At 45.4% G+C, this 10,000-nt stretch overlaps 1 protein-coding gene across 13 annotated transcripts in view; it reads right to left on the bottom strand.

The window, feature by feature from the left end:
* The window catches only part of si:ch211-200p22.4 (phosphatidylinositol-binding clathrin assembly protein), a 173,373-nt gene that overhangs the window by 61,085 nt on the left and 102,288 nt on the right, over nt 1–10,000 (bottom strand). The window lies entirely within an intron of this gene.

The following is a 10,000-nucleotide window of genomic DNA, read 5'->3' as shown; positions in this document are numbered from 1 at the left end:
AGAGAGAGAGAGAGAGAGAGAGAGAGAGAGAGAGAGAGAGAGAGAGAGAGAGAGAGAAAGACAGTGGGGAATGGAGAGGGGGGAGTGAGGATATAAAGATAAAGGGAGTGAGAAATAGTGGATGTAAGAGAGAGTACCGGTAAGAGAGAGAGAGAAGGTGGAGATGGAGGGAGTGAGTTGGAAGGAGTTGGGAACAGATGGGTACTGGTACTCGATATGTACGGAATGGGAAGTGGAGAGAGAGAGAGAGAGGGAGTGGACGGAGGAAGAAGAAGAAGAAGAAGAAGAAGAAGAAGAAGAAGAGGGAAATGAGTAGGGTTTGGGATGAGGTGATGAGGGAGTGAAGGAAGAGGAGGAAAAAGAAAAGAGAAGTAAGGGTGGGGATGAAGAGGAGGAGGAGAAAGAGAGGGAGAGGAGAAGTGGTGGGGATGAGGCGATGGAGGAAGGAGAGGAAGAGGAGGAGGAACAGGAGAGGAGTAGGTGTGTGGATGAAGAGGAAGAGGAGGAGGGAGAGGATGAAGAAGAGGAGAGGAAAGGAGAGGATAGGAGTCGGGTGGGGATGAGATGAGGAAGAGGAGGAAGATGAGGGGATAGAGGGAGAGAAGAGGAAGAGGAGGGAGAGGTGTAGGGTTGGGGATGAGGAAGAGGAGGAGGAAGAGGAGTAGGGGTGGGGATGAGGAAGAGGAGGAGGAAGAGGAGGAGGAGGAGGTGTAGGGGTGGGGATGAGGAAGAGGAGGAAGAAAAGGGGAGAGAGGGAGAGAAGAGGAAGAGAAGGGAGAGGTGTAGGGGTGGGGATGAGGAAGAGGAGGAGGAAGAGGAGTAGGGGAGGGGATGAGGGGATGGAGGAAGGAGAGGAAGAGGAGGAGGAAGAGGAGTAGGGGTGGGGATGAGGGGATGGAGGAAGGAGAGGAAGAGGAGGAGGAAGCGGAGGAGGGGTGAGGATGGAGGAAGGAGAGGAAGAGGAGGAGGGGTGGGGATGAGGAAGAGGAGGAGGGAGAGGTGTAGGGGTGGGGATGAGGAAGAGGAGGAGGAAAAGGGGATAGAGGGAGAGAAGAGGAAGAGAAGGGAGAGAAGTAGGGGTGGGGATGAGGAGGAGGAGGAGAAAGAGAGGGAGAGGAGAAGTGGTGGGGATGAGGCGATGGAGGAAGAAGAGGAAGAGGAGGGAAATGAGTAGGGGTGGGGATGAGATGAGGGGATGGAGGAAGGAGAGGAAGAGGAGGAGGAACAGGAGTAGGGGAGGGGATGAGGGGATGGAGGAAGGAGAGGAAGAGGAGGAGGAAGAGGAGGGAGGACGGGGACAGATGGGTAGGAGCGGGGAGGTACTCGATGGAGGAGGAAGAGGAGGAGGGGTGAGGAGGAGGAAGAGGAGGAGGAAGAGGAGGAGGGGTGGGGATGAGGAAGAGGAGGAGGGGTGGGGATGAGGAAGAGGAGGGAGGACGGGGACAGATGGGTAGGAGCGGGGAGGTACTCGATGGAGGAAGAAGAGGAGAGGAGAGGAGTAGGTGTGGGGATGAGGAAGAGGAGGAGGAAGAGGAGTGGGGTGGGGATGAGGAAGAGGAGGGAGGACGGGGACAGATGGGTAGGAGCGGGGAGGTACTCGATGTTCTTTTGTGGCGCTGGCCGAGTGCCCCGAGAACTCTCACCTCCCTCGGGACACAGAAACTAGAGTCTTCTTTTCTTGGGGGTGGATTACACGCACGCACGCACGCACGCAAACACACACACACACACACACACACACACACACACACACACACACACACACACACACACACACACACACACACACACAGCCACACACACACATAGCCACACACACCAATTTGCTCAGTGGCACACCAACATAGCCCTTTCTAAAATAGCTTTCTATGCCCTGATCACCAACCTCACTCTGACCTGAGCAATTCCAGACACAAACACATTACACAGAGCCAATCTAGTATGGTTAGAGTACAGCAGAGTTCCTGAATCCATTAAACCTTTTTATTTATTTCTTAGCTCTTATTTATTATGTTTTTGTCCTGTCTTCCTGTTATGTGTTGTGTGTATGACCAGGTGGCACTCAATTTCCACCTTGGGGATTAATAAAGCCTCCTAACTTGGATCCCTCAATACTCTCTAGACCTGTGTTTCTCCAACTTTCTCATTTATCCCAAAGGAAATTGAGGTATTTAGCAGCTTACACATAATACAAATGCACGTAATAATCATGCCAAGACATAAGTTAGTATGCATTGCAAGACAACACACACTAATAGCGATTGGTAAGTGTGTGTAGCATCACAAAAAGTCTGTCTTACAATGCCCTCTCCTTACCACTTCCATTACAGTTGCAAAACCTCAATACCACAAATCCTTTTTCTAGCCTTGCCACAGCAATGCCAACTTGACAAACACAAGTTCCAAGAACTGCTTCACTGTCAGGGTCTGGTGACGTCAGTTCCTATTTCTCTGTAGTGCTGTAGGGAAGTTGGTGTGTCAATGCTGTATTGAAAACCCCTCCACCCCTCCACTCCTTTATAAAGAGGAAGTGGCTCTATCTCAGATCTATCAGAATGTTGCTCGATTAACCCATTTCAGCCTGATGACTCGTATATGTTGCTTAACCTTTGGTGCCTGGAGACACATATACGCTGCATTCAGGCTCTTGAGATTTTTGATTTTTTAAAATAAAAGTATGGGAACGTTACAGCTGAATGAACACATTCTAATGGAAGATGAGGCTCTTAGGGTTTAAATGCAACTTAGTGCATATTTTTATGTGCTTCAGATATTTAGGTTTTTATAGGCTGAAGGCAACTTTCCCAACAAGGGCTTAGAAATTCAGCAGCCGTTTTTTGCAGGTGCTTTAGGTATCAATGGGTTAAGCAGTGTCACTAGACAGAGAGGTTTCAGACATGACCATCAATGGCTATCTGGTATGAAGCCTCACTGATGTTGGAAATAGCGGAAGTGTTCACATTAAGGTTCACATTCACAAGAGTGGTTCATAAGTTTGGTTAAGGTGGTAAGTTTGGTGGTAAGGTAGAAGGTTTGACAGAAACTGAAATCAAGCAGCAAAAAAAGGTTAAAAAGTTAAACTTAAAACTTAGGTGAATCATATAGCCTTCAAACTCAGTGACCCCAGACCTTTGGACAAGTCAGCTAGCCGCTAGCGTAGTAGCAAGCTTGAAAGACACTGAACTTAATCTGCAAAAGGTTTGCTGAAACTCAACTTATAAATGAGTACTTATGAGTCGTGCTGCCTTCAATCAGTTCCGACCCCCAACCTGTAGACGTGTAAGCTTATATTAGCTAGCATGAAATACATTCTGAGAGGCTGAGGCAATCTCAGGTGGCGAGAGACAAGAGCTTAACTTTGAAGATCATCTCATCAGCGCACGACACGTCTCCTTCTACCCCTTCCACATAGTAATACCCACTCAACATCAGTATAAGTACAACTCTAGCGCCAACCCCTCTCAAATATCCACTCCATATCACCCTCTCTCTCTCCCTCAAATACACACTCCGTATCGCCCTCTCTCTCTCCCAAATACCCACTCGACATGCAATTCTTAGCACACGGTTGAGGAATCTCTTATGAAATATGCAATACGTGTTTGATTGGAAGATATAGACAGAAATGGAACTGAATGTGTGAGGAGGGTGTGAAGTACGTGAAGTGTGTGTGCACGTGTGTGTGTGTGTGTGTCTGTCTGTGTGTGTGTGTCTGTCTGTGTGTGTGTGTCTGTCTGTGTGTGTGTGTGTGTGTGTGTGTGTGTGTGTGTGTGTGTGTGTGTGTGTGTGTGTGTGCAAGACAGAAATCGAGTTCAAGTGAGCATGTAGCGAAGTTCAGGGTTTCTGTCTATTTTTAATGTTTTTATCCAGGCGTTCCTCCAAGCTAAGCCGACCACTTGGCACTACAGCTAATCAGGATTAGCAAACAATTAGCTCCGTTTGGAGCCGGAGCAGTAAAAATAAATAATGAAATAAAATAAGGCCGTAATTCCTCATTGCGTTAGAGGGGGAGTTTTTCATTATTTTTTGTAGCGCTATTTAAAAAAAAAAAAAAAAACATTACAGGCTTGGAGGGTGTGTGTGTGTGTGTGTGTGTGTGTGTGTGTGTGTGTGTGTGTGTGTGTGTGTGTGTGTGTGTGTGTGTGTGTGTGTGGAACGCTACATTATCTCACACTACTCCTGGCAAAGTAATAAGGATAGCTCTAGCCTTAAGATCCAAAGAGAAGAGAAGAGAAGAGAAGAGAAGAGAAGAGAAGAGAAGAGAAGAGAAGAGAAGAGAAGAGAAGAGAAGAGAAGAGAAGAGAAGAGACGAGACGAGAAGAGAAGAGAAGAGACGAGACGAGAAGAGAAGAGAAGAGAAGAGAAGAGAAGAGAAGAGATAGGAGATAGGAAATAGGAAATAGGAAAGAAGAGACAGTGAGGGGAGAGGAGAGACAGTGGAGAGGAAAGAGGAGAGAGTGAGATGAGAGACAGAGGAGGGGAAAGACGAGAGAAGGAGAGAGGAGAGGAGAGACAGAGGAGGGGAATGGGGAGAGAGGGAGAGAGGAGAAACAGAGAAGAGAGGGAGAGAGGAGAGAGGGAAAGTGGACAGGAGAGACAGAGGAGGGGAAAGAGAGAAGAGGAAAGAGGAGAGACAGAGGAGAGGAAAGAGGAGAGAGGGGAGAGAGGGAGAGAGGAGAGGAGTCCCACAGGCGTTGGCCTTGATATTTGATGTTTGATCAAATGTATGCAGCTTAATTGGGCCAAATAAAATGCATGAGCTTGAGCATTGGAACTCCTTTGGCTCATCATCAGTATAAAATGCATGAGCATTGTAACTCCTTCGGCTCATCATCAGTAAATACAAATGGTACACACTGTACTCTACCAAGGCCAGTGCATCGTGGGTAAAAACAACAAAACAAAAAGGGGAAAAAATAATTAAAAAATAAAATGAAATAAATAAATAAATAAAAGTGGATCAAATTAGGCCATCCAGCTCCGTATTTGCAATCCCACAGTATGTCGTAACCAGGGTGAATCATCAGTGATAAGGAGTGAGAGCAGATGAGGTTTTGGTGCAAGGCAGATCCTATAGCCAACAGCAGGGCCTCTAACAGCTTTGGCCGGGGCCCTGGAGCAAAGTCGTCTGAAGGACCCACTCGCCGAATACATGCAATGTCATGTAGTGAGGATCCAAAATTTGGGCTCCAACACCCCTTCTCGATGGGCGCAGGACAGCTAACCCCTTTGTCCTCTCCTTGTGAGGTTCCCTGGCTAACAGAACAATAGCATACAGAAAGGCAGTAAATGGACTGTGGAGGAAGGGTTTTAAATCCCTACATTTCGGATTACAAAAATTATATAGAGTACCAAATACATTTGTAGCATGACTGACATTTGGGAGTTATCTGGGAAAAATGACTCGGCCGGAGAATTTTAAAGATTTGTTATGTAAGATAATAGGCTTGGATGACCAAACATTTCAAAGCTATTATGTTTATGACGCTATTATCCTGAAATGCAAAATATAGGCTATTGTCCAATGCCTGCCTTCATTCCTCTGTGGACCTTCTGAGAAACTCCCGGATTGTTCTGCATTGTCCTTACGGTCGAAACAGGTGACTGCACTTTTGTCTTGTTTCGCTCAACCCACCAATACAGAGAAAAAAGGAAAGTCACACACACATCAACACACGAGCCACAAAGAATGCCACACAATTGTACAGCACCTAAGTGCAATGTAATCTAATGTAATGCTTCACAGAAGACCAAAAGACAGGTGTATATGGGCGGCGCCAATGTTTTCCAAGTCTGTTCATGTCCTTGGACTTAAATCAGTACAATGAATAGCCTGGGAAATCCCATGCTGCTTTGCACAATCGTTCTGATCTGACAGACAGGATGGAATCTATCCCTCCATGAGGTTTGCCGATCATAGTCTCCAATCGGAGAGCAGGGAGGCATGGAAAGGCGATGACTGCAGGTTGTTTGAATGGATACAAATGAGACGATATACATATGATACACATTCGTAACGCCCAATAAACAGCCATCATCAATAGTAAACCACACACCCCCTAAAGGATTTACACTAGGCAGGTCTCCAGAGATGATCTCACTTGTGATTAGGTCTGGTGATTGATGCACTCAGAGGTGTTTACTGCAATGTATAATCATGTGGACAAGTATTAGTTCTTTGTGTATTTTTTTTTACTTGGGTACTTATGTAAGTTGACAGACACCTTAATTTCCTTCAGGATTAATAAAAGTACTCTGCTCTACTCTACTCATTAAGGAAAAGGCTGACACCAGTATCCAAATGAAGATGTACTGTATACTGTATACAATATAGCATATCTGCTCCACCCACTGGAACAGCTGAAGAGGCTACAGGAGCCATTTTCTCACACTAAGAAAAATGGAGCTCATTTTTGGCACACCACTGTTGAGCTGTGTGTGTGTGTGTGTGTGTGTGTGTGTGTGTGTGTTAGGGATGGAACGGTTCACAAAATTCACGGTTCGGTTCATATCACGGTATCAAGGTCACGGTTTTCGGTTCTCTACGGTTCTTTTTTTTTAGTTCATGATAAATGGTGCACTGGGAATATTAAACCATATTTATATAACTGCAATTATAAAGTGATGATGCGCAAGTTGAATCATCTGTCGTCAGCTGATGTGCGCTGTCTGAGCGTCCCAAATGCCCTCTTTCAAGTGGCTAATAGAATCAGACTGATTGGTCTTATATACTAATGTGTTAATCAGAGAGACTGGATAAGATACTCCTGGAATCTCTGTTTTATGTATTTTTCTGGGCAGTACATGAATTGTGGTTTGCCACGGACTGCATTTCACGGTTCGGTATGGTGTGTGAATTGTACGGTTTCGGTTTTCGGTGCGGTTTGTACCATCCCTAGTGTGTGTGTGTGTGTGTGTGTGTGTGTGTGTGTGTGTGAGAGAGAGAGAGAGAGAGAGAGAGAGAGAGAGAGAGAGAGAGAGAGAGAGAGAGAAAGAGATAGAGAGTTTGTTTGTGTGCGTTCGCCATTGCCAAGGGATGAAAGAATGATGAGCTGTAGTCTACGCTTTGTGTAATTTCGTTCCCCGTGTTTTTTCTTTTTCGCCCCCTCCGCCTCCGTCAGTCGAGTGTTTTGAGGTCTGCCATCAATAAATCAGCAGTAGTCACGCTTAATCTGCATTCCGCCACACACACACACACACACACACACACACACACACACACACACACACACACACACACACACACACACACACACACACACACACACACACACACACACACACACACACACACACACACACACACACACACACACACACACACACACACACACGCTCACACACACAAACGCTCTCACACACACACAAACACAAACACACACACACACACACACACACACACACACACACACACACACACGCTCACACGCTCACAGACACACACGCTCACAGACACACACGCTCACAGACACACATGCTCACACACACAAACGCTCACACACACAAACATTCACACACACACGCACACACGCCGAGGGGCTCAGATCGGAGTGCGTGGAATGAATTCACCACTAATTAGGGCGTTTCTGGTCCACATACTGATTTCCGTAATGTCCGTCCCTTCCCTCCCTCCCTGCTTTGCCACAGGGAAAATCACACAGTGGAGCATGGACACACACACACACACACACACACACACACACACACACACACACACACACACACACACACACATACCCTGAGGGCTGTGTGCCAGGGCTACCTGACAAACCCACACATTATTATTCCCAATTACACTTTGCGTTGTCACTGCAGGAGAACAATGGAATTGACGTAGCTCTTGTTTAAGGCAAAAAAATGAAGAATTTAATACAATATTAATTGTAATGAATAATTATGTGACCTCGCATATGTGTCTCTGTGTGTTTTGATATTATAGAGGTAATCAGGTTTGTGTGGCAGGCTCAATGTTACCTCAACAACTTAAAAATTACACCAAAATGAGAGGCACAATTGAAATCAACAATATTGTAAACCCACGCCCAACACCGGTTAATGTTTGAGTTCTGGATGCCTTGTGAACACACACATTGTGAAATGATAATTAGTGCTGCACCGATACCGATACCAGTATCGGTGGATCGGCACTAAAATGGTGGTATCGGATAGTGGTGTGGATCGGCACTGCCCTCACGATCCGATTCGATCACGATTCGGGAGGTAGTAGATCCGATTCGATTCGATTCGATTAGATCCAATCCGATTCGATTCAATTCTACAATGCATTGCAATGCATTACATTTCTACTGAACGCAATGCAAATGTTCAGCCATGATGAGGAAATACAAGTAGTCAGATACTGTGTAACAATTTATTGGCTGTTTTCTGTATCAGTCTGTATCAGTCTTGCAATGTTTTGAAGTATTTTTATTTAATTTAACATTCATTTGCTCCCGAAATATCCATGGAAGTAATTGAAACTTAAAAAAATTGCCGGATTGATTCTGGAACTTGCCGGATCTGGATCTGGATCGTCCATGCCCCGGATCGATTCGGATCGCCGAATCGATCATTGTTGACACCACTAGTATCGGTATCGACGAGTACCAACAAATAGGGCACCAATACCATTTACAGGTGCTTGTATGACACTTAGAAAGCCTTGAAATTAGTTATTTCATAGAGGTATTTAAAAAGTACAAAAAGTTTTGCTGGATTCACTTTGTATTAGTCTTTTTCCTGTTTCACAAAGGTAAGCAGCAGCCTGACAAAGCCATGCAATGATTTTACATCCAAGTAGTATGCACTACAGGCCTTCATATACATTTCAAATAGGGTGGTATCGGTATCGGTATCGGTATGGTATCGGTATCGGCCGATACTGCACAGCTCGGGGCCAAAAAATGGTATCGGTGCAACACTAATGATAACACTGAGGCGGTGTGTAAGACAAGCTAACTATGAAATGAGTCCAGAGCTGGGGGATGGTGTTACGTACTGTACTTCCTTCAGCTCTCGAGTGAGGACAGCATGTTTGCAAACATAATCCTCTTCCATAAGGTATCTGTATAAACAACTATGTCCAAAGGTGCTGTGTTTCATTCTCAATAGTACCCACCGGCACATTAGCCTTGTTGTATTCCCCCACACTCTGTATTTGCCATGCGTGTTCCTCTTTGAATGCCGTCTTTGTATGAGCAATGTAATGCAATGTAATGCAATGTAATGCAATATAATAGCAATCCAAATCACTATTTGCTGAAAAAATACCTTGTGAAAATATTGGTACATTACTGGCAGTCTTCAGTAACTCATTAAGACATTTTCATTATGTAACAACAAGCTTGTAATAGAAAACCCTCTCATGCACAAAATTGAACTAAAGAATTGAACTATTGAAGCCGCCATACTTCAGTAACCCTAGAGTGATCTTTGAACCTTCCAGGAAACCTTTGATCATCTCATACCGTATGCCAGTCCCTGCTGTCATCATCACTCAATCAGTCATTCAAAATCAATCAAAAAAGTATTAATATTGCACTCTGTCATACTCAATCATCATTGAAGGGGGCCTTAGAAAATACGTTTGTAACAGCCGTGGCCTAGTGGTTAGAGAGTTGGTCTTTCAATACAGGGGTTGCAGGTTCGAATCCCCCCTGACCTCTCCCTACATCTCCATCCATGCCTGAAGTGCCCTTGAGCAGGGCACCTAACCCCACACTGCTCCAGGGACTGTAACCAATACCCTGAACAATAATAACTGTAAGTCGCTTTGAATAACTGAAAGCGTCAGCTAAGTGCAATGTAATGTAATGTGATAATGTAATAGGTCTGCAGAACCAGAACCCAGTGTGGCATCATAGAAAAGCGCTTGTATTTCACGCTAGTGCATTCTGCGTTGTGGTGCCTCGACTTGGCTTGTTATGTCATGCTCTACAATGCTGCAGAAAAGCAGTTTTGTCACGTGACGAGGCTCGCGCCATATTCCCGCCGTGCCGGC

The sequence above is a fragment of the Engraulis encrasicolus genome, unplaced genomic scaffold (assembly GCF_034702125.1).
Source record: "Engraulis encrasicolus isolate BLACKSEA-1 unplaced genomic scaffold, IST_EnEncr_1.0 scaffold_51_np1212, whole genome shotgun sequence".
NCBI classification, from domain to species: Eukaryota; Metazoa; Chordata; class Actinopteri; order Clupeiformes; family Engraulidae; genus Engraulis; species Engraulis encrasicolus.
Note: the sequence above shows the minus strand (reverse complement) of the source record. Positions and strands in the feature narration are given on the sequence as shown.